The 22642-nt window shown below is 57.2% G+C and overlaps 1 long non-coding RNA gene, 1 other non-coding gene and 1 pseudogene across 3 annotated transcripts in view; all 3 read right to left on the bottom strand.

Moving 5' to 3' along the window:
- LOC146871438 (uncharacterized) overlaps positions 1–22642 on the bottom strand; it is a 253451-nt gene that overhangs the window by 183168 nt on the left and 47641 nt on the right. The window lies entirely within an intron of this gene.
- Positions 14790–14942, bottom strand: LOC146871439 (5.8S ribosomal RNA). Its single transcript, XR_014959962.1, has one exon. It is a non-coding gene; the product is annotated as a 5.8S ribosomal RNA (ribosomal RNA).
- Positions 15927–16541, bottom strand: LOC146871440 (18S ribosomal RNA; annotated as a pseudogene; the record flags this gene model as incomplete).

Raw genomic sequence — 22642 nt, forward strand, 5'->3', positions numbered from 1 at the left:
TGAGAGAGTGTATGTGAGAGAGTGTATGTGAGAGAGTGTATGTGAGAGAGTGTATGTGAGAGAGTGTATGTGAGAGAGTGTATGTGAGAGAGTGTATGTGAGAGAGTGTCTGTGAGAGAGTGTCTGTGAGAGAGTGTCTGTGAGAGAGTGTCTGTGAGAGAGTGTCTGTGAGAGAGTGTCTGTGAGAGAGTGTCTGTGAGAGAGTGTCTGTGAGAGAGTGTCTGTGAGAGAGTGTCTGTGAGAGAGTGTCTGTGAGAGAGTGTCTGTGAGAGAGTGTCTGTGAGAGAGTGTCTGTGAGAGAGTGTCTGTGAGAGAGTGTCTGTGAGAGAGTGTCTGTGAGAGAGTGTCTGTGAGAGAGTGTGTGAGAGAGTGTCTGTGAGAGAGTGTCTGTGAGAGAGTGTCTGTGAGAGTCTGAGAGAGTGTCTGTGAGTGTCTGTGAGAGAGTGTCTGTGAGAGAGTGTCTGTGAGAGAGTGTCTGTGAGAGAGTGTCTGTGAGAGAGTGTCTGTGAGAGAGTGTCTGTGAGAGAGTGTCTGTGAGAGAGTGTCTGTGAGAGAGTGTCTGTGAGAGAGTGTCTGTGAGAGAGTGTCTGTGAGAGAGTGTCTGTGAGAGAGTGTCTGTGAGAGAGTGTCTGTGAGAGAGTGTCTGTGAGAGAGTGTCTGTGAGAGAGTGTCTGTGAGAGAGTGTCTGTGAGAGAGTGTCTGTGAGAGAGTGTCTGTGAGAGAGTGTCTGTGAGAGAGTGTCTGTGAGAGAGTGTCTGTGAGAGAGTGTCTGTGAGAGAGTGTCTGTGAGAGAGTGTCTGTGAGAGAGTGTCTGTGAGAGAGTGTCTGTGAGAGAGTGTCTGTGAGAGAGTGTCTGTGAGAGAGTGTCTGTGAGAGAGTGTCTGTGAGAGAGTGTCTGTGAGAGAGTGTCTGTGAGAGAGTGTCTGTGAGAGAGTGTCTGTGAGAGAGTGTCTGTGAGAGAGTGTCTGTGAGAGAGTGTCTGTGAGAGAGTGTCTGTGAGAGAGTGTCTGTGAGAGAGTGTCTGTGAGAGAGTGTCTGTGAGAGAGTGTCTGTGAGAGAGTGTCTGTGAGAGAGTGTCTGTGAGAGAGTGTCTGTGAGAGAGTGTCTGTGAGAGAGTGTCTGTGAGAGAGTGTCTGTGAGAGAGTGTCTGTGAGAGAGTGTCTGTGAGAGAGTGTCTGTGAGAGAGTGTCTGTGAGAGAGTGTCTGTGAGAGAGTGTCTGTGAGAGAGTGTCTGTGAGAGAGTGTCTGTGAGAGAGTGTCTGTGAGAGAGTGTCTGTGAGAGAGTGTCTGTGAGAGAGTGTCTGTGAGAGAGTGTCTGTGAGAGAGTGTCTGTGAGAGAGTGTCTGTGAGAGAGTGTCTGTGAGAGAGTGTCTGTGAGAGAGTGTCTGTGAGAGAGTGTCTGTGAGAGAGTGTCTGTGAGAGAGTGTCTGTGAGAGAGTGTCTGTGAGAGAGTGTCTGTGAGAGAGTGTCTGTGAGAGAGTGTCTGTGAGAGAGTGTCTGTGAGAGAGTGTCTGTGAGAGAGTGTCTGTGAGAGAGTGTCTGTGAGAGAGTGTCTGTGAGAGAGTGTCTGTGAGAGAGTGTCTGTGAGAGAGTGTCTGTGAGAGAGTGTCTGTGAGAGAGTGTCTGTGAGAGAGTGTCTGTGAGAGAGTGTCTGTGAGAGAGTGTCTGTGAGAGAGTGTCTGTGAGAGAGTGTCTGTGAGAGAGTGTCTGTGAGAGAGTGTCTGTGAGAGAGTGTCTGTGAGAGAGTGTCTGTGAGAGAGTGTCTGTGAGAGAGTGTCTGTGAGAGAGTGTCTGTGAGAGAGTGTCTGTGAGAGAGTGTCTGTGAGAGAGTGTCTGTGAGAGAGTGTCTGTGAGAGAGTGTCTGTGAGAGAGTGTCTGTGAGAGAGTGTCTGTGAGAGAGTGTCTGTGAGAGAGTGTCTGTGAGAGAGTGTCTGTGAGAGAGTGTCTGTGAGAGAGTGTCTGTGAGAGAGTGTCTGTGAGAGAGTGTCTGTGAGAGAGTGTCTGTGAGAGAGTGTCTGTGAGAGAGTGTCTGTGAGAGAGTGTCTGTGAGAGAGTGTCTGTGAGAGAGTGTCTGTGAGAGAGTGTCTGTGAGAGAGTGTCTGTGAGAGAGTGTCTGTGAGAGAGTGTCTGTGAGAGAGTGTCTGTGAGAGAGTGTCTGTGAGAGAGTGTCTGTGAGAGAGTGTCTGTGAGAGAGTGTCTGTGAGAGAGTGTCTGTGAGAGAGTGTCTGTGAGAGAGTGTCTGTGAGAGAGTGTCTGTGAGAGAGTGTCTGAGTGTCTCTGAGTGTCTCTGAGTGTCTCTGAGTGTCTCTGAGTGTCTGAGTGTCTCTGAGTGTCTGAGTGTCTCTGAGTGTCTCTGAGTGTCTGAGTGTCTCTGAGTGTCTGTGAGAGAGTGTCTGTGAGAGAGTGTCTGTGAGAGAGTGTCTGTGAGAGAGTGTCTGTGAGAGAGTGTCTGTGAGAGAGTGTCTGTGAGAGAGTGTCTGAGTGTCTGTGAGAGTCTGTGAGAGAGTGTCTGTGAGAGAGTGTCTGTGAGAGAGTGTCTGTGAGAGAGTGTCTGTGAGAGAGTGTCTGTGAGAGAGTGTCTGTGAGAGAGTGTCTGCGAGAGAGTGTCTGCGAGAGAGAGTCTGTGAGTGTCTGTGAGTGTCTGCGAGTGTCTGCGAGAGTCTGCGAGTGTCTGTGAGTGTCTGTGAGTGTCTGTGAGTGTCTGTGAGTGTCTGTGAGTGTCTGTGAGTGTCTGTGAGTGTCTGTGAGTGTCTGTGAGTGTCTGTGAGTGTCTGTGAGAGAGTGTCTGTGAGAGAGTGTCTGTGAGAGAGTGTCTGTGAGAGAGTGTCTGTGAGAGAGTGTCTGTGAGAGAGTGTCTGTGAGAGAGTGTCTGTGAGAGAGTGTCTGTGAGAGAGTGTCTGTGAGAGAGTGCGAGAGAGTGTCTGCGAGAGAGTGTCTGCGAGAGAGTGTCTGTGAGTGTCTGCGAGAGTCTGTGAGTGTCTGCGAGAGTCTGTGAGTGTCTGTGAGTGTCTGCGAGTGTCTGTGAGTGTCTGTGAGTGTCTGTGAGTGTCTGTGAGTGTCTGTGAGTGTCTGTGAGTGTCTGTGAGTGTCTGTGAGTGTCTGTGAGTGTCTGTGAGTGTCTGTGAGTGTCTGTGAGTGTCTGTGAGAGTCTTTGAGAGTCTTTGAGAGAGTGTCTGAGTGTCTGAGTGTCTGTGAGAGTCTGTGAGAGAGTGTCTGTGAGAGAGTGTCTGTGAGAGAGTGTCTGTGAGAGAGTGTCTGAGTGTCTGTGAGTGTCTGTGAGAGTCTGAGAGAGTGTCTGAGTGTCTGAGTGTCTGTGAGTGTCTTTGAGAGTCTTTGAGAGAGTGTCTGAGTGTCTGAGTGTCTGTGTGTCTTTGAGAGTCTTTGAGAGAGTGTCTGAGTGTCTGAGTGTCTGAGTGTCTGAGTGTCTGAGTGTCTGTGAGTGTCTTTGAGAGTCTTTGAGAGAGTGTCTGAGTGTCTGTGAGTGTCTTTGAGAGTCTTTGAGAGAGTGTCTGAGTGTCTGTGAGTGTCTGTGAGTGTCTGTGAGTGTCTGTGAGAGTCTGTGAGAGTCTGTGAGAGTCTGTGAGAGTCTGTGAGAGTCTGTGAGAGTCTGTGAGAGTCTGTGAGAGTCTGTGAGAGTCTGTGAGAGTCTGTGAGAGTCTGTGAGTGTCTGTGAGAGAGTGTCTGAGTGTCTGTGAGTGTCTGTGAGTGTCTGTGAGTGTCTGTGAGTGTCTGTGAGAGAGTGTCTGTGAGAGAGTGTCTGTGAGAGAGTGTCTGTGAGAGAGTGTCTGTGAGAGAGTGTCTGTGAGAGAGTGTCTGTGAGAGAGTGTCTGAGTGTCTGTGAGTGTCTTTGAGAGAGTGTCTGAGTGTCTGAGTGTCTGTGAGTGTCTTTGAGAGAGTGTCTGAGTGTCTGAGTGTCTGTGTGTCTGAGTGTCTGAGTGTCTGTGAGTGTGTGTGTCTGAGAGTGAGAGTGTCTGAGAGTGTCTGAGAGTGTCTGAGAGTGTCTGAGAGTGTCTGAGAGTGTCTGAGAGTGTCTGAGAGTGTCTGAGAGTGTCTGAGAGTGTCTGAGAGTGTCTGAGAGTGTCTGAGAGTGTCTGAGAGTGTCTGAGAGTGTCTGAGAGTGTCTGTGAGTGTCTGTGAGTGTCTGTGAGTGTCTGTGAGTGTCTGTGAGTGTCTGTGAGTGTCTGTGAGAGTGTGAGAGTGTGAGAGTCTGTGAGAGTCTGGGAGTGTCTTTGAGAGAGTGTCTGTGAGAGAGTGTCTGTGAGAGAGTGTCTGTGAGAGAGTGTCTGTGAGAGAGTGTCTGTGAGAGAGTGTCTGTGAGAGAGTGTCTGTGAGAGAGTGTCTGTGAGAGAGTGTCTGTGAGAGAGTGTCTGTGAGAGAGTGTCTGTGAGAGAGTGTCTGTGAGAGAGTGTCTGTGAGAGAGTGTCTGTGAGAGAGTGTCTGAGTGTCTCTGAGTGTCTCTGAGTGTCTGTGAGTGTCTGTGAGTGTCTGTGAGTGTCTGTGAGAGAGTGTCTGTGAGAGAGTGTCTGTGAGAGAGTGTCTGTGAGAGAGTGTCTGAGTGTCTGTGAGTGTCTGTGAGAGAGTGTCTGTGAGAGAGTGTCTGAGTGTCTGTGAGAGTCTGTGAGAGAGTGTCTGTGAGAGAGTGTCTGTGAGAGAGTGTCTGTGAGAGAGTGTCTGTGAGAGAGTGTCTGTGAGAGAGTGTCTGAGTGTCTGTGAGAGTCTTTGAGAGAGTGTCTGAGTGTCTGAGTGTCTGTGAGTGTCTTTGAGAGTCTTTGAGAGAGTGTCTGAGTGTCTGTGTGTCTTTGAGAGAGTGTCTGAGTGTCTGAGAGTGTCTGTGAGTGTCTGAGAGTGTCTGAGAGTGTCTGAGAGTGTCTGAGAGTGTCTGTGAGTGTCTGTGAGTGTCTGTGAGTGTCTGTGAGTGTCTGTGAGTGTCTGTGAGTGTCTGTGAGTGTCTGTGAGTGTCTGTGAGTGTCTGTGAGTGTCTGTGAGTGTCTGTGAGTGTCTGTGAGTGTCTGTGAGTGTCTGTGAGTGTCTGTGAGTGTCTGTGAGTGTCTGTGAGAGTCTGTGAGAGTCTGTGAGAGTCTGTGAGTGTCTGTGAGTGTCTGTGAGAGAGTGTCTGAGTGTCTGAGTGTCTGTGAGTGTCTGTGTCTGTGAGTGTCTGTGAGAGTCTTTGAGAGTCTTTGAGAGTCTTTGAGAGTCTTTGAGAGTCTTTGAGAGTCTTTGAGAGTCTTTGAGAGTCTTTGAGAGTCTTTGAGAGAGTGTCTGAGTGTCTGAGTGTCTGAGTGTCTGAGTGTCTGAGTGTCTGTGAGAGAGTGTCTGTGAGAGAGTGTCTGTGAGAGAGTGTCTGTGAGAGAGTGTCTGTGAGAGAGTGTCTGTGAGAGAGTGTCTGTGAGAGAGTGTCTGTGAGAGAGTGTCTGTGAGAGAGTGTCTGTGAGAGAGTGTCTGTGAGAGAGTGTCTGTGAGAGAGTGTCTGTGAGAGAGTGTCTGTGAGAGAGTGTCTGTGAGAGAGTGTCTGTGAGAGAGTGTCTGTGAGAGAGTGTCTGTGAGAGAGTGTCTGTGAGAGAGTGTCTGTGAGAGAGTGTCTGTGAGAGAGTGTCTGTGAGAGAGTGTCTGTGAGAGAGTGTCTGTGAGAGAGTGTCTGTGAGAGAGTGTCTGTGAGAGAGTGTCTGTGAGAGAGTGTCTGTGAGAGAGTGTCTGTGAGAGAGTGTCTGTGAGAGAGTGTCTGTGAGAGAGTGTCTGTGAGAGAGTGTCTGTGAGAGAGTGTCTGTGAGAGAGTGTCTGTGAGAGAGTGTCTGTGAGAGAGTGTCTGTGAGAGAGTGTCTGTGAGAGAGTGTCTGTGAGAGAGTGTCTGTGAGTGTCTGTGAGTGTCTGTGAGTGTCTGTGAGTGTCTGTGAGTGTCTGTGAGTGTCTGTGAGTGTCTGTGAGTGTCTGTGAGTGTCTGTGAGTGTCTGTGAGTGTCTGTGAGTGTCTGTGAGTGTCTGTGAGTGTCTGTGAGTGTCTGTGAGAGAGTGTCTGTGAGAGAGTGTCTGTGAGAGTGTCTGAGTGTCTGTGAGAGTCTGTGAGAGAGTGTCTGTGAGAGAGTGTCTGTGAGAGAGTGTCTGTGAGAGAGTGTCTGTGAGAGAGTGTCTGAGTGTCTGTGAGAGTCTGTGAGAGAGTGTCTGTGAGAGAGTGTCTGTGAGAGAGTGTCTGAGTGTCTGTGAGAGTCTGTGAGAGAGTGTCTGTGAGAGAGTGTCTGTGAGAGAGTGTCTGTGAGAGAGTGTCTGTGAGAGAGTGTCTGTGAGAGAGTGTCTGTGAGAGAGTGTCTGTGAGAGAGTGTCTGTGAGAGAGTGTCTGTGAGAGAGTGTCTGTGAGAGAGTGTCTGAGTGTCTGAGTATCTGTGAGTGTCTTTGAGAGTCTTTGAGAGAGTGTCTGAGTGTCTGAGTGTCTGTGAGTGTCTGTGAGTGTCTTTGAGAGTCTTTGAGAGAGTGTCTGAGTGTCTGAGTGTCTGAGTGTCTGTGAGTGTCTGTGAGTGTCTGTGAGTGTCTGTGAGTGTCTGTGAGTGTCTGTGAGTGTCTGTGAGTGTCTGTGAGTGTCTGTGAGTGTCTGTGAGTGTCTGTGAGTGTCTGTGAGTGTCTGTGAGTGTCTGTGAGTGTCTGTGAGTGTCTGTGAGTGTCTGTGAGTGTCTGTGAGTGTCTGTGAGTGTCTGTGAGTGTCTGTGAGTGTCTGTGAGTGCCTGTGAGTGCCTGTGAGTGTCTGTGAGTGTCTGTGAGTGTCTGTGAGTGTCCGTGAGTGTCCGTGAGTGTCTGTGAGTGTCTGTGAGTGTCCGAGTGTCTGTGAGTGTCCGAGTGTCTGTGAGAGAGTGTCTGTGAGAGAGTGTCTGTGAGTGCCTGTGAGAGAGTGTGAGAGAGTGTCTGTGAGAGAGTGTGAGAGAGTGTGAGAGAGTGTCTGCGAGAGAGTGTCTGCGAGAGAGTGTCTGTGAGTGTCTGTGAGTGTCTGCGAGTGTCTGTGAGTGTCTGTGAGTGTCTGTGAGTGTCCGAGTGTCTGTGAGTGTCTGTGAGTGTCCGAGTGTCTGTGAGTGTCTGTGAGTGTCCGAGTGTCTGTGAGTGTCTGTGAGTGTCCGAGTGTCTGTGAGAGAGTGTCTGTGAGAGAGTGTCTGTGAGTGCCTGTGAGAGAGTGTGAGAGAGTGTCTGTGAGAGAGTGTGAGAGAGTGTGAGAGAGTGTGAGAGAGTGTCTGCGAGAGAGTGTCTGTGAGTGTCTGTGAGTGTCTGCGAGTGTCTGCGAGTGTCTGCGAGTGTCTGCGAGTGTCTGCGAGTGTCTGCGAGTGTCTGCGAGTGTCTGCGAGTGTCTGTGAGTGTCTGTGAGTGTCTGTGAGTGTCTGAGTGTCTGTGAGTGTCTGTGAGTGTCTGAGTGTCTGTGAGAGTCTGTGAGAGAGTGTCTGTGAGAGAGTGTCTGTGAGAGAGTGTCTGTGAGAGAGTGTCTGTGAGAGAGTGTCTGTGAGAGAGTGTCTGTGAGAGAGTGTCTGTGAGAGAGTGTCTGTGAGAGAGTGTCTGTGAGAGAGTGTCTGTGAGAGAGTGTCTGTGAGAGAGTGTCTGTGAGAGAGTGTCTGAGTGTCTGAGTATCTGTGAGTGTCTTTGAGAGTCTTTGAGAGAGTGTCTGAGTGTCTGAGTGTCTGTGAGTGTCTGTGAGTGTCTTTGAGAGTCTTTGAGAGAGTGTCTGAGTGTCTGAGTGTCTGAGTGTCTGTGAGTGTCTGTGAGTGTCTGTGAGTGTCTGTGAGTGTCTGTGAGTGTCTGTGAGTGTCTGTGAGTGTCTGTGAGTGTCTGTGAGTGCCTGTGAGTGCCTGTGAGTGCCTGTGAGTGCCTGTGAGTGCCTGTGAGTGCCTGTGAGTGCCTGTGAGTGTCTGTGAGTGTCTGTGAGTGTCCGAGTGTCTGTGAGTGTCTGTGAGTGTCCGAGTGTCTGTGAGTGTCCGAGTGTCTGTGAGTGTCTGTGAGTGTCTGTGAGTGTCCGAGTGTCTGTGAGTGTCTGTGAGTGTCCGAGTGTCTGTGAGAGAGTGTCTGTGAGAGAGTGTCTGTGAGTGCCTGTGAGAGAGTGTGAGAGAGTGTCTGTGAGAGAGTGTGAGAGAGTGTGAGAGAGTGTCTGCGAGAGAGTGTCTGCGAGAGAGTGTCTGTGAGTGTCTGTGAGTGTCTGTGAGTGTCTGTGAGTGTCTGCGAGTGTCTGCGAGTGTCTGCGAGTGTCTGCGAGTGTCTGCGAGTGTCTGCGAGTGTCTGCGAGTGTCTGTGAGTGTCTGCGAGTGTCTGTGAGTGTCTGTGAGTGTCTGTGAGTGTCTGTGAGTGTCTGTGAGTGTCTGTGAGTGTCTGTGAGTGTCTGTGAGTGAGTGTCTGTGAGTGCCTGTGAGAGAGTGTATGTGGGTCTCTGAGAGAGAGTTTGTAAGAGTCTGTGAGAGAGTGTGAGAGAGTGTCTGTGAGAGAGTGTGAGAGAGTGTCTGTGAGAGAGTGTGAGAGAGTGTCTGTGAGAGAGTGTCTGTGAGTGTCTGTGAGAGTCGGGGAGTGTCTGTGAGAGTCGGGGAGTGTCTATGAGAGTGTGTCTGTGAGAGAGGGTCTGTGAGAGAGTGTCTGAGTGTATGAGTGTCTGTGAGTGTCTGTGAGAGTCGGGGAGTGTCTGTGAGAGAGTGTCTGTGAGAGAGTGTCTGTGAGAGAGTGTCTGTGAGAGAGTGTCTGTGAGAGAGTGTCTGCAAGAGAGTGTCTGCGAGAGAGTGTCTGTGAGAGAGTGTCTGTGAGAGAGTGTCTGTGAGAGAGTGTCTGTGAGAGTGAGAGGCTCTTTAGTGGCGAGTAGGGTCAGGATTGAACTAATAGTAATAGATGGAAAGCCTGAGTGCAATATGACAGTGCCGAAAAGCAGGTAGCGCTCAAGATTGCTATTGAGAACTCAATTAGCAAAAAACACCAAGTAATCACTCAAAAACAATCACTGAAGTTGCATAAATAATTAAAGATTGTATGTCTTTCGGTAATATGTGCTAAGTGACATCATAAACCATGAAAAACCCATCAATTCATGACATCACAACAGAAAAAAGTATATTATAATTGAGGAAATAGGACGGTGATGTGCACCAGCGGGAGCTTCATTGGGAATCATACACGGGGAAGCTCGCTCAGCCGGGAAGCGCTGGAAGGGAGGCAGATGGCGGCTGCGCACGTGCACGCTCGCGTGAACGCAAGCGCTAGGCCACCAAAAGCCTGCTGTGGCAGCACTTTGAAAACCCCGATACTAAATGTCTCGAGGCAGCACATGCGCTGGCTCAGCAAGACCTAAAAATTATTATCCTGCCCCGCTCCCTCTATGCGCTACAACCCTCATTCTATAAAATCCCCAATAATTTTTTTAAAGCACTAAGGGCCATATGTAGGAAGCCAAATACCGGTCGGTAACGGCCGATTTTCGGTAATTATCCCGTTACCGACCGGTATTTTGGCATTTGCTATGTAGGGGGCATGTTTCAGGATTTGGTAATTTACCGAATCGGTAAAATTACCGAATCGGTAATTTTACCGATTCGGTAAATACCGAATCCTGAAAGGAGACAGGTAACACTCTAACGAGGGTTGTGAGGGAATTGAAATTCGGTATTTAACACCAAATATAGGTTGTTGTTAAATACCGAATACATTGCAAAAAGCAATATTTTGCTGAAAAAAGAGTGCCATGTGGCAGACATACATGCCCTTAGGGCATGTATGTCCGCCACATGTGAACACATGCAGGAATCAGGGGTGCAACAGGGTGTCAATGTGACACCCAGCCACCCTTGAATGTACTCCCCCCATTACCGAATCGGTATTTACCGATTCGGTAATGAGGCATACCTTCCCATTGATTCCTATGGGCCTGGAGGCCCATAGGAATCAATGGGAAGGTATGCCTCATTACCGAATCGGTAAATGCCGATTCGGTAATTACCGAATTTCTCCGATTCGGTAATATTTACCGAATGATTACCTACATACAAGTTACCACTTCTTAAATACCGAATCGGTAAAGTTGGGTATTTAAGAAGTGGTAAATTGTATGCTACCTACATATGGCCCTAAATGGCTTGGTGATAGAACTCCCATTGGGTACCAAATGTAAATGTGTTCGCCTGATGACACTGCAGAGAACATGGCAGAAGGAGGCCTGGAAGTACCATGCTTAGAATTCCATTATATGGCTTCCCAACTACAGCAAGCAATACATTGGCTTGATGAACTTGACAATTGGGAAAAGCAGCTTCTCGCAGGCACATATGGGAGAACATCCCTGTCAGAACTCCTGCTGCTCTGTGCAAGAGTTTCCTCCTCATGTCCCTACATAATACTACACATAGCTGAAGTGTGGGAAACCACTGTTAAAAAGGTGATCAGACGGGTGTCCTATCCTCCGGATATGACATTATGGGTGTTATAGCAGATTTAATGTCAATGCACAAATGGAAAGAAGGTGGCTGCCTCACAATGGGTTACTTTTATGAAAACAGTCAGTTTATTACACGAGGAAAACTGGAGACCGCCTTTGAACTGGGGAAGGAGCAGTTTTTTAAATATATTGCCCTAATTTTGGGTAATGCAACTTGTGAAGGGTGCAAAGCACACCTGTGCCCAGCTGTGGACTTTTCGGCCGAAAAGTGGTGATAATTTTATCGCCTAATTAGCAAGCTCACGCTAACGCGTGAAAACTTGCGTTGGCGTAGGAATTCCTAACGCTCAGCTTTGCATCTCTAATGAGATGCAAAGTGGGCATTCCTGACCTGACATGACTGGAGAAATGTCGCTAAGCGACATTTCTCCTATCATCAAGCCCCACGCTATGAAGCATAGCGGCAAGAAAAGTAGTGATAACTCCTGTTATCGCTACTTTCCTTACGCCTGCTTCAGGACTGATTTAGCCATGATATCCTATGGAAGGTGGATATCATGACTAAGTTTGTGAGTCCCTATCCTCAAGCTAACGCCACATTGCGTGAGATTATCGCTGGGTTACCAGCGATAATCTCACGTTAGGCAGTTAGCGTGAGGATTTTTATCGCTTTCGAGATAAGCGTTGCTGATAGCACGCTATCTCAGCGATAAAAATCCACGCTAGCCGGCGATAATTATCCTAGCGCTAAGTGCGCTTAGTGATAATTATCGCCGATTGTTGCTGATATACCCCTTAGATTGGTTGTGGCAAGGGCTTGCCCTTTTATTGCCTATTTTGAATGTTAAAAAGCTTAGCCCTCATTTAATCTCTTGTACTCCTGATGTCCCCAAGACAAATGGCGCTCCCCTCTTAGTACTTCTATGCACCAACGGTGCCGTTCTAATTGCTTGCACCCCAAAAGCACTGCTGGTGCACGCATTTGTTCTCTTTATGGCCGCTCTTGATTTACAGACTAACTTCTCTAAATCATTTTTCATGGTGTGTGGTTCGAAGTGTACCTGGCCTCCGAGTTTTGCAGTGGGAACAAATCATTTAAGCAATAGCACTTTTTCTTCTTTGGGTGTCACATTCGATGCAGCAGACTCAGGGGTACCAAACATCACCCACTGCAGGACGAAGGTATCCAGGGCAGTTGGTTCGCTCCTCATTTTTCCATATCCACCAAGGGGAAGGGCACTTTCTCCAGTGCTCCATAAATGTACTACTCAATGTATCCCTGTGGCATCCTACGGGGCAGAGTTCTAGGGCATTGCAGACCATGCAGCAATACAGGTCAAGAAAAATCGCTTTTGTAGAAAAATCTGTCTGTTCCTTTATTCTTCTCCCATTTTATTTGTCGTAGGGAGCTGGGTTTAAACTATTTGAGTGACCGTATTAGAACACACCCACCGTAGCTGTGGTTATCCACCTGGCAAACCGACGAGGCGTCTCTTTTGAGAGACAATATTAGTGAATTCTCGCTTGTGAAAAAGGCCTTTCCATCCCGTGGATTGACTATGTAAAGAAATATTTTCAAGAGATTGGGTTAACACATACCCTCCTTATGCCAATCTTGAGTGGCAACCGAAATAGAAAGTACGTGCAAGGGTTATTATTAGGGGTGGGCAGAAAACTACACTCCGCCAGCATAGTAGATAAAGCCAGCCACCCCTGCTCACCGGCCCGGTCCCTGCTTCTGAAAGCAGCCAGGCCGGGGAGAGTCTCCCCGGGCCCCGGTGGACACCCTTCCCCAGTGCCCGGACCCTCGGCTGGCTTGCAGGACGGGGGGCTCCTGCAACCTGGGACACTGGGACGGAGCACAAGCCCTGGGACCGGGCCCAGCTTCTGAACCCTAGCCAGGCCGGGGAGAGTCTCCCCGGGCCCCGGTGGAAGCCTGGTCCCCAGCGCCCAGACCCTTGTCTGGAAACCAAGGAGGGTTAAGCCCAGGCCACGTCCCCTCCCCGACGGCCTGCCCGGGAGCCCATTTTTTTCGACTATTAAGCCCCCACTTAGTGGGGGATTACAGAAGTTTGGAGAAGGACAAAAGTTGGAGTTAGCCCGGCCACCAGCCCACAGGGCCATCTGGTCACCCAGCCCGCAGGGCCATCTGGTCACCTGGCCCGCGGGGCCATCTGGTCGCCCGACACGCAGGGCTATCTGGTCATGCAGCCAGGTGACCAGATGACCCGTGACGACCCAGCGCCTGAATGGCCTGGGAGGGTGCCGTACCCAGCCGCCCTTGCAGTCCAGCAAGGGTGGCCAGGCGCTCCGAGGCAGCCGCTCAGGAGGCTCCTTCCTCCGGGGCTGCCGCTGCTCGCCTCTCTGCTCGCCTTGCCTGGGAGCAGCCGGAAGGGGAGGCCCGGCCGCCCCAGGACATCTGGTCACCCTGCCGACCCGCAAGGGATGGCGGCCCCCATCCCTGCACCCCGGTGGGGCAGGGAGGTGGAGGCAGCCTCCCGCAGGCCCACATTACCCCCTCCGCGTCCCTCCCGCCGGCCAGGCGGCAGAGGGACCCACCCCTGGGTGTGGTGGAGGAGGGCATCCGCGGGCGCCCACGCACGGAGAGACAAAAGCTTGGCTCAGAGGAGGACTTTCAATAGATCGCAGCGAGGTAGCTGCTCTGCTACTTACGAAGCCCTGACCCAGAATCAGGTAGTCTACGAATGATTTAGCACCGGGTGCCCCACGAACATGCGGTGCACTAAGGGCGATGGAGGCGGCCCCCTTCTGTCCGCGCTCCGGTCCCCAAGCGAGCGGCTCTACGCACGGGCCCCCTGAGAGAGGCCGGCTATCCCAGGCCAACTGAGGCTCCACGGCACTGCGGTATTGTTACAGTTTAGGGGGGATTCTGACTTAGAGGCGTTCAGTTATACTCCCACAGATGGTAGCTTCGCCCCATTGGCTCCTCAGCCAAGCACATACACCAAATGTCTGAACCTGCGGTTCCTTTCATACTGTGCAGGATTACTATTGCAACAACACATCATCAGTAGGGTAAAACTAACCTGGAAGCGAGGCGGGTTCCCACCTCAGCCGGTGCGCGCTGGCCCTCACCCTCATTGCGCCACAGGGTTGCGCTCGGCCTTCTGACTCGCTCATGTGTTAGACTCCTTGGTCCGTGTTTCAAGACAGGTCGGGTGGGTAACCGACATCGCTGCAGACCCCTAGCGCCCGGCGTGGGCCTGCCCGCCCGGCAGCCCGGTGCAGTCGGGGCACACAGAGCAGTCCGCCCAAGGCGACAGTCACGCCGGGAGCAGGGGGCCCCGTCCTCCCTTCAACCGCCCCGGCGTGCCCTGAGGGGCGGCCGGAACGGGTGCCGGTGGGGGCGCGGAGGCAGTCGAATCTCCTTCGGCCCCGCGGACACGGCGAAGCTGCTGCCAGGGGGGCTGTAACACCCTCCGTCGGAGCGGAGGGCCACCTGCCACCCTGATGCCTTCCCAGCCGACCCGGAGCCGGTCACGGTGCACCGCCGTGGAGGAAATGCGCCCTGCCGGGGCTGGGTAGGGCCCGGACGCCGGTCCCGCGGAGGGGATCCAGAACTCCTGGGCCACCGACCTTCCCGCCGTGTTGAATCCTCCGGGCGGACTGCACGGACCCCACCCGTTTACCTCTCGACGGTTTCACGCCCTCTTGAACTCTCTCTTCAAAGTTCTTTTCAACTTTCCCTTAAGGTACTTGTTGGCTATCGGTCTCGCGCCCGTTTCCCAAGCAACCCGACTCCGAGAAGACCCGATCCCGGCGCGCCGGGGCCCGCTACCGGCCTAACACGGGGTGAGCCTCGATCAGAAGGACTTGGGGCCCCCTGAGCGACACCGGGGAGTCGGTCTTCTGTATGCCACATTTCCCGCGCCCGCCGCTGGGTGGGGATTCGGCGCTGGGCTCTTCCCTCTTCACTCGCCGTTACTGGGGGAATCCTGGTTAGTTTCTTTTCCTCCGCTTAGTAATATGCTTAAATTCAGCCGGTCACCACGTCTGATCTGAGGTCGTAGTCGAAAAGAAAACGCCGGAGCATTCAGGGGGAGCTGGGGAAGGCCAGACCCCAACCGGAGTAGGGGCCTGGCGTACCCGGCAGCACGCGCCCTCTTTACCCGGATCGCTTCTGGAGGGGTTTCGCCCTTGCCAGGAAGCCAGCCGCAGAGGAGGGCACCTGAGGCATGCAGCCAGGCGCCCCGGGACGGGCCCGGGGCACACCGGTCGCCAGGCCCCCTTCTCGGGGGGCCAGGAGTGCCGGCGGCGTACCTCCGCGGCAGGACCCGGCAGGTCCTGGCCAGGGCGATCGGGGGGTCCGACCTTGTGGGGGGGATGAAGGGGAAGCAGAGCTCACCCTGCGAAGGCCCCAGCCGCGTCCCGGGGAAGCCCTGGGGCGATTGACGATCGAGCGACCCTCAGACAGGCATAGCCCTGGGAGGAACCCGGGCCGCAAGGTTTGTTCGAAGTGTCGATGATCAATGTGTCCTGCAATTCACACTAATTCTATCAGCTAGCTGCGTTCTTCATCGACGCGCGAGCTGAGTGATCCACCGCCAAGAGTCATAGGCAACTTTTCGAAAACGTGGGCCACCTGTGGGCGCAGGAGAGGCGGGAGGAAGGCGACGCCGTCCGTCCGCCGCCCGCGCGGCGAGACGGCCCAGGCGCCCAAATCAAGGCTTCCCATCTGGGAGTCGGACAGCACCGTCGTGGGGAAAAAACCCATTGCCAGGCGCTCGGCCCGGGAGCCCGCAAGGGGGGGGGGGGGGGAGGGGGCTCCAAGAGTGACGGGAGCAGGCAGCCCCACAGCCGCCGGTCCCTCCCAGGGTAACCCAGGAGGGACCACGGGAGTCTTCAAACCCCTCAGCCCGGCCACACGGGACCGCGTCGAACCGGGTACCTGGCAACGAGGAAGGGTCGCTCCACCTGCACATCAGCCGCCCATCGCAGGGCGGCCCCGAGCCATGCCAGCAGGCTGGCGATCGGCCCACCACCACCCTCGCCTGGGTCAGGGGCGCCGGAAGGGAAGAGCGGGTGGCTCCCCATCCCGCACGCCTCCCACCGAGAGGAGCCGGGGTCCCCTCGCAGGCCCTCAGCCCCTTCTCCTCCAGGCCGCCCTGCCACACGAGACGGGCCGCTCCTCGGTCGCCCGAGACTCGGTCAGATCGGGCCGGGTATCGGGACGCCTGGAGGGCCCAGCCGGCAACAGGGCCTTTTTTCGAGGGAGGGGTGGTGCCAGCCAAGGGATGCACTGCCATTCGGTTCCGTGCCGGGCGAGATTGGGTTCCATCTCGGAGAGGGACAGGGGATGGGGGCCGCCCCCCCGTCCCCAGTCCCTCGCGCATCGGTCAGGCCTTCCCCGGGAAAAGGGGCCCACCGAAGTCCCGGTCCTAAACCCAAGCGCCCCATGCGGCTGCGGACCGCTCCGCCAGCCAGGGAGTGCCAGGGCAGGGCTGGGCCCTTTGCCTACGGTGCATGCTCACAGGAGGTGGGCCGAGTGCTTCGGGCTGGCGCCATCGGTCGCTCGGGCCGCTCCGCCATTAATGATCCTTCCGTAGGTTCACCTACGGAAACCTTGTTACGACTTTTACTTCCCCTAAATAGTCAGGGGCCGATCCGAGGACCTCACTAAACCATCCAATCGGTAGTAGCGACGGGCGGTGTGTACAAAGGGCAGGGACTTAATCAACGCAAGCTTATGACCCGCACTTACTTGGAATTCCTCGTGCATGAGAAATAATTGCAATCCCCAATCCCTATCACGAACGGGGTTCAGCGGGTTACCCGAACCTGTCGGTGAAGGGCAGACACACTGATCCGTGTAGCGTGCGTGCAGCCCCGGACATCTAAGGGCATCACAGACCTGTTATTGCTCGATCTCGTGTGGCTGAACGCCACTTGTCCCTCTAAGAAGTTGGACGCCGACCGCTGGGGGTCGCGTAACTAGTTAGCATGGAGGAGTCTCGTTCATTATCGGAATTAACCAGACAAATCGCTCCACCAACTAAGAACGGCCATGCACAACCACCCACAGAATCGAGAAAGAGCTATCAATCTGTCAATCCTTTCCGTGTCCGGGCCGGGAGAGGTTTTTCCGCGTTGAGTCAAATTAAGCCACAGGCTCCACTCCTGGTGGTGCCCTTCCGTCAAAGCGTGCTGGCCCCGGGTCTGCCTTTTTCCTGTCTCGGGATCGCCGGACCACACGGAGGTCTGACCCAGCAAACTCGGAGCAAAAGAACCATCGGGAAGGTGGCTGAGAGGCAGGTGTGCGTACTCGGGCCCCTGGGGGCCCCGCTTTGGGCAGGACCGGGTGCTGCCTTCCCCTGTCTTTAGATCCACGGACCTCACGGGGGTCTGACCCAGCAAACTCAGAGAAAAATAACCATCGGGAAGGGGGCTGAGAGGCAGGTGTGCGTACCCTGGCCCCGGGTCTACCTTCCCCTGTTTCAGAATCGCCGGACCTCATGGAGGTCTGACTGACCCTCTCCCTAGTAATCCAGAGGAAAATTGCCCCCCTTTCTTGTAATCCGTGCACACGAGGTGATAGAGGGGACCCAAGGCGTGAACGTACACGACCTCCTGGAGCCCTCGCTGGGATCTAGGAGGCAAATGGACCCTCATCGAGACTTCCAGGCAAGCCCGGCCATCTGGTCACCCCATTGGAAAGCATTGCGTGCGACCAGATGGCCGAAGGGACATGGGCGACCAGATGGCCGAAGGGACATGGGCGACCAGATGGCCGGGCTCGAAAGGGAAGCCATCTGGTCGCTCTGTGCCCCAACGAATGAGAGAGCGGGTGCCGGGGCATGGGGGACCGGAGGCCAAGGGCCCCAGCTGGACCCCGGCCATGGAGGCAGCATGGGGGACCCGACGGGCCCTCCAACACGGGGCCCGCAGACACCTTGACAAGCAGGGGAGGCCTGCACGGGCCCTTGGCAGAGCAGCAGGCCGGGGGACAGGGCCCAGGGCAGGAGCCCCCCGACCCTGGACGCAGCCAGGGCTCCCAGGCCCGGAGGCGCAGGGGAAGCCTCCCGGGCCCTCCAGACCCCGTCCCGGGCACCCTGCCACATAGCAGGACCCAGGACGGAGCCCAGGGTGGGAAGGCCGCCCTCCCCAGGGCCCTCGGGGAACCCCGGCCAAAGGCACAGGGGAAGCCTCCCCAGGCCCGCCGGACCTCTTCCAGGGCACCCTGCCACGCGGCAGGGCCCAGGACGGAGCCTGGGGTGGGAGGCCGCCCTCCCAGGGGCCCTTGGACCCAGCCCAGCAGAGGGAGGCCTGCCGGATCTCATCCGGGGCAGCCTGCCACGCGGCAGGCCCCGGGACAGACCCAGGGCTGGGGTGGCATCTGGGACCGTCCAGCTGCCGGCTGAGGACCGCTAGGCCGAGAGGGTCCACAGATTACCCTGTCCCTAGTAATCCGGAGGAAGGCTACCCCCTTTCTGGTAACCCGCGCGCTCCGAATGACAGAGGGGACCCTAGAGGCGGGACTTCCAGGTCGGCCCGGCCATCTGGTCACCCCATTGGAAAGCACTGCGCGTGACCATATGGCCGAGGGGAAAGGAGCAACCAGATTACCGGCAACTGAAAGGACTCCCGTCTGCCCACCCCGAGCCGAGCCATAGCGGTAGGGATCCTGCCTGCCCACCCACCGAGGGCTCAGAGGCTCAGGGGGCTCTGCTTCCCGGGGGGCTCGGGGACCCCGGCTGGGCCTCAGGCATGGGAAGGACCTATGGAGCTCCCGGGCCCGGGGGAGGACTGCCCGGGAACCGTGGAGCCCATCCCTGGGCACTTTGCCACGCCGCGGGGCAGAGGAGGGAGCCCCGGATGCCTGGGAGGATGTTGCCTGGGCATAGCCCAAATGGTCCCTGGCAAAGAACCGCCAGCCCCGGAGGGGTGTTCCGGCATACCCTGCCCCTACTAATCTGGAGAAAGGCTACCTACCTTTCTTGTAACCCGCGCGCTCCGAGTGACGGAGGGGACCCTAGGCGCGGACACGCCCGACCTCCTGGAGCCCTGGCTGGGATCCGGGAGGCAAATGGACCCTCATCGGGCCTTCCAGGCCGACCCGGCCATCTGGTCGCCTCATTGGAAAGCATTGCGCACGACCAGATGGCCGAGGGGAAAGGTGAGACCAGATGGCCGGCACCTGAAAGGACTCCCGTCTGCCCACCCCAAGCCGAGCCATAGCGGTAGGGCTCTCGCCTGCCCACCCACGCAGGGTTCCGGGGGCTCTGCTTCCCGGTGGGCTCGGGGACCCGGGCAGGGCCTCAGACCCTTGGAGGACCACCGGAGCTCTCGGGTACGGGCACTCGGGGGAGGACTACCCGGGGCACAGTGGAGCTCGTCCCTGGCACTTTTCCACACCGCGGGCCGGAGGAGGGAGCCCCGGACGACTGGGAGGATGTTGCATAGCCCATCTGGTCCCAGGCAAAGAACCACCAGCCCCGGAGGGCTGTTCCGGCATACCTTGCCCCTACTAATCCGGAGGAAGGCTACCCACCTTTCTTGTAACCCGTGCGCTCCGAGTGACGGAGGGGAACATAGGCGTGGATGCGCCCGGCCTCCTGGAGCCCCGACTGGGATCCGGGAGTCAAATGAGCCCTCATCGGGACTTCCAGGCTGGCCCGGCCATCTGGTCGCCCCATTGGAAAACATTGCGCGTGACCAGATGGCCGAGGGGAGAGGTGCAACCAGATGGCCGGGACTGAAAGGACTCCCATCTGTCCAACCCCGAGCCTTCGCGCTAGGGTTCCCGCCTGCCCACACATGGCTCGGCGGCTGCATGGCACGGGGCCTGCAGGGCTCGGGGGACTGCAGGGCTCCGGCGCTGCAGGGCTCCGGGCCTGCAGGGCTCCAGGGCTGCAGTGCTTCAGGGCTACGGTGCTGCAGGGCTCCGGGCTGCAGGGCTCGGTGGGGGACTCATAGACCCCATGCTGGGCCTCAGGCATGGGAGGCCCACAGGAGCTCCTGGGGCCCGGACGCCCGGGGGACCCATGGATCCCGTTCCCGGCCGCGGGCTGGAGGAGGGAGCACCGGACGCCCCGGGGAAGTGTCGTCCGGGCTTAGCCCATCTGGTCCCTGCCTGAGAACCGCCATCCCCAGGAGGGCCGTCCTGGCATACCCTGCCCCTAGTAATCCGGAGGAAGGCTACCCCCCTTTCTGGTAAACCGTGCGCACCGAGTGACGGAGGGGACCCTAGGCCCAGATGCACCAGACCTCCTGGAGCCCTGCCTGGGATCGGGGAGGCGAAGGAGCCCCCATCGGGACTTCCAGGGCAGCCCGGCCATCTGGTCGCCCCATGGGAAAGCATTGCGTGCGACCAGATGACCGAGGGAAAGGTGCGACCAGATGGCCGGGATCGAAAGGACTCCCAGCTGCCCACACCGAGCCATAGCGGTAGGGCTCCCGCCTGCCCTTGCAGGGCTCCGGGGCTCTGCACCATGGACTCTTGTCCCAGGCAGATGTACACTTGGCAGGCCGCAGGACGTGGGCTACCAGGCCCTGACCGAAACTCAGGAGGCCCGGGGCCGGTCCCTACTTCTCAACGCAGCCAGGCCGGAGAGATCCGGGAGCCTGCCCAAGCACGAGGGACCCCAGTCCCGGGCACACGGTCCCTCAGGTTGTGCGCTCGTTTTCCACAATTTTTCTAAATTCCGCGAAGTGGCATTACGCAAATTCCGCCCAGCCCTAACCAAACTCCTACTTAAGCAGTGGAAAGGACTTAGCCAGCCACACACCCACCTGGCCCTGTCCCTGCTTCTGATCCCAGCCAGGTCTGGGGAGCCTCCCTTGGCCCGATGGACCCCGTCACGGGCACCCGGACCCTCACCAGGCTGTAGGACGGGTGCTCCCGCACCACATCGTATAGGGTTGGGCAGAAAACTACTCTCCGCCAGTGTAGCAGATAAAGCCAGCCACCCCTGCTCACCGGCCCGGTCCCTGCTTCTGAAAGCAGCCAGACCGGGGAGAGCCTCCCCGGGCCCCGGTGGACCCCTGTCTCCAGCACCCGGCCCCTCGGCTGGCTTGCAGGATGGGGGGCTCCTTCACCCCTGGGCCTGCCGGACGGAGCACGAGCCCCGGGCCCTGTCCCAGCTTCAGAACCCTAGCCAGGCCGGGGAGAGCCTCCCTGGGCCCCGGTGGACGCCCTTCCCCAGCACCCGGACCCTCGGCTCGCTTGCAGGACGGGGGGCTCCCACACCCTGGTACACTGGGACAGAGCACAATCCCCGGGTCCGGGCCCAGCTTCCGAATCATAGCCAGGCTGGGGAGAGCCTCCCCGGGCCCCGGTGGACACCCTTCCCCAGCGCCCGGACCCTCGGCTGGCTTGCAGGACGGGGGGCTCCCGCACACTGGGACGGAGCACAAGCCCCAGGCCCAGCTTTTGAACCCTAGCCAGGCTGGGGAGAACCTCCACGGGCCCCGGTGGACACCCTTCCCCAGCGCCCAGACCCTCGGCTGGCTTGCTGGATGGGGGGCTCCCGCACCCTGGGACACTGGGACGGAGCACAAGCCCCGGGACTGGGCCCAGCTTCTGAACCCTAGCCAGGCCGGGGAGAGTCTCCCCGGGCCCCGGTGGAACCCCGGTCCCCAGCGCCCGAACCCTGGGCTGGAACCAAGAAGGGTTAAGCCCAGGCCACGTCCCCTCCCCGACGGCCTGCCCGGGGGCCCATTTTTCTCGACTATTAAGCCCCCACGTAGGGGGGCTTACAGAAGTTTGGAGAAGGACAAAAGTTGGAGTTAGCCCGGCCACCAGCCCGCGGGGCCATCTGGTCACCCAGCCCGCGGGGCCATCTGGTCACCCGGCCCGCGGGGCCATCTGGTCACCCGGCCCGCGGGGCCATCTGGTCACCCGGCCCGCGGGGCCATCTGGTCACCCGGCCCGCGGGGCCATCTGGTCACCCGGCCCGCGGGGCCATCTGGTCACCCGGCCCGCGGGGCCATCTGGTCACCCGGCCCGCGGGGCCATCTGGTCACCCGGCCCGCGGGGCCATCTGGTCACCCGGCCCGCGGGGCCATCTGGTCACCCGGCCCGCGGGGCCATCTGGTCACCCGGCCCGCGGGGCCATCTGGTCACCCGGCCCGCGGGGCCATCTGGTCACCCGGCCCGCGGGGCCATCTGGTCACCCGGCCCGCGGGGCCATCTGGTCACCCGGCCCGCGGGGCCATCTGGTCATGCAGCCAGGTGACCAGAAGACCTGGGACGACCCAGCGCCCGAATGGCCTGGGAGGGTGCCGTACCCAGCCGCCCTTTCAGTTCAGCAAGGGTGGCCAGGCGCTCCAAGGAAGCCGCTCGGGAGACTCCTTCCCCCGGGGCTGCCGCTGCTTGCCTCTCTGCTCGCCTTGCCCAGGAGCAGCCGGAAGGGAAGGCCCGGCCGCCCCAGGACATCTGGTCACACTGACGACCTGCAAGGGATGGTGGCCCCCAACCCCGCACCCCGGTGGGGCAGGGACGGGAGGGGGAGGCCCCCGTGCCGGAGGGCACGTGGTGGAGGCCCACGTTACCCCCTCCATGTCCCTCCCGCTGGCCAGTCGGCAGAGGGACCCACCCCTGGGTGTGTTGGAGGAGGGCGTCCGCTGGCTCCCACGCACGGAGAGACAAAAGCTTGGCTCAGAGGATGACTTTCAATAGATCGCAGCGAGGTAGCTGCTCTGCTAATTACGAAACCCTGACCCAGAACCTCGCTGGGATCCGGAAGGCAAATGGACCCTCATCGAGACTTCCAGGCAAGCCCGGCCATCTGGTCACCCTATTGGAAAGCATTGCACGCGACCAGATGGCCGAAGGGACATGCGCGACCAGATGGCCGAAGAGACATGCGCGACCAGATGGCCGAGGGGACAGGAGCGACCAGATGGTCGAGGGGAAAGTCACGACCAGATGGCCGGGCTCAAAAGTGAAGCCATCTGGTCGCTCTGTGCCCCAACGAATGAGTGAGCGGGCGCCGGGGCATGGGGGACTGGAGGCCCAGGACCCCAGCTGGGCCCCAGCCATGGACGCTGCGTGGGGGACCCAACGGGCCCTCCGACCCGGGGCCCGTAGACACCTTGACAAGCAGGGTAGGCTTGCACGGGACCGACAGACCCCAGTCCCGGGCCCTTGGCAGAGCAGAAGGCCGGGGGATGGGGCCCAGGGCTGGAGCCCCCGACCCGGGGGCCTGACCGGGCCCCTGGACCCAGCCGGGGCTTTCAGGCCAAGAGGCGCAGGGGAAGCCTCCCCGGGCCCTCCAGACCCGGGCACCCTGCCACACGGCAGGACCCAGGACAG

Source organism: Triturus cristatus, chromosome 1_1 (genome assembly GCF_964204655.1).
Source record: "Triturus cristatus chromosome 1_1, aTriCri1.1, whole genome shotgun sequence".
NCBI classification, from domain to species: domain Eukaryota; kingdom Metazoa; phylum Chordata; class Amphibia; order Caudata; family Salamandridae; genus Triturus; species Triturus cristatus.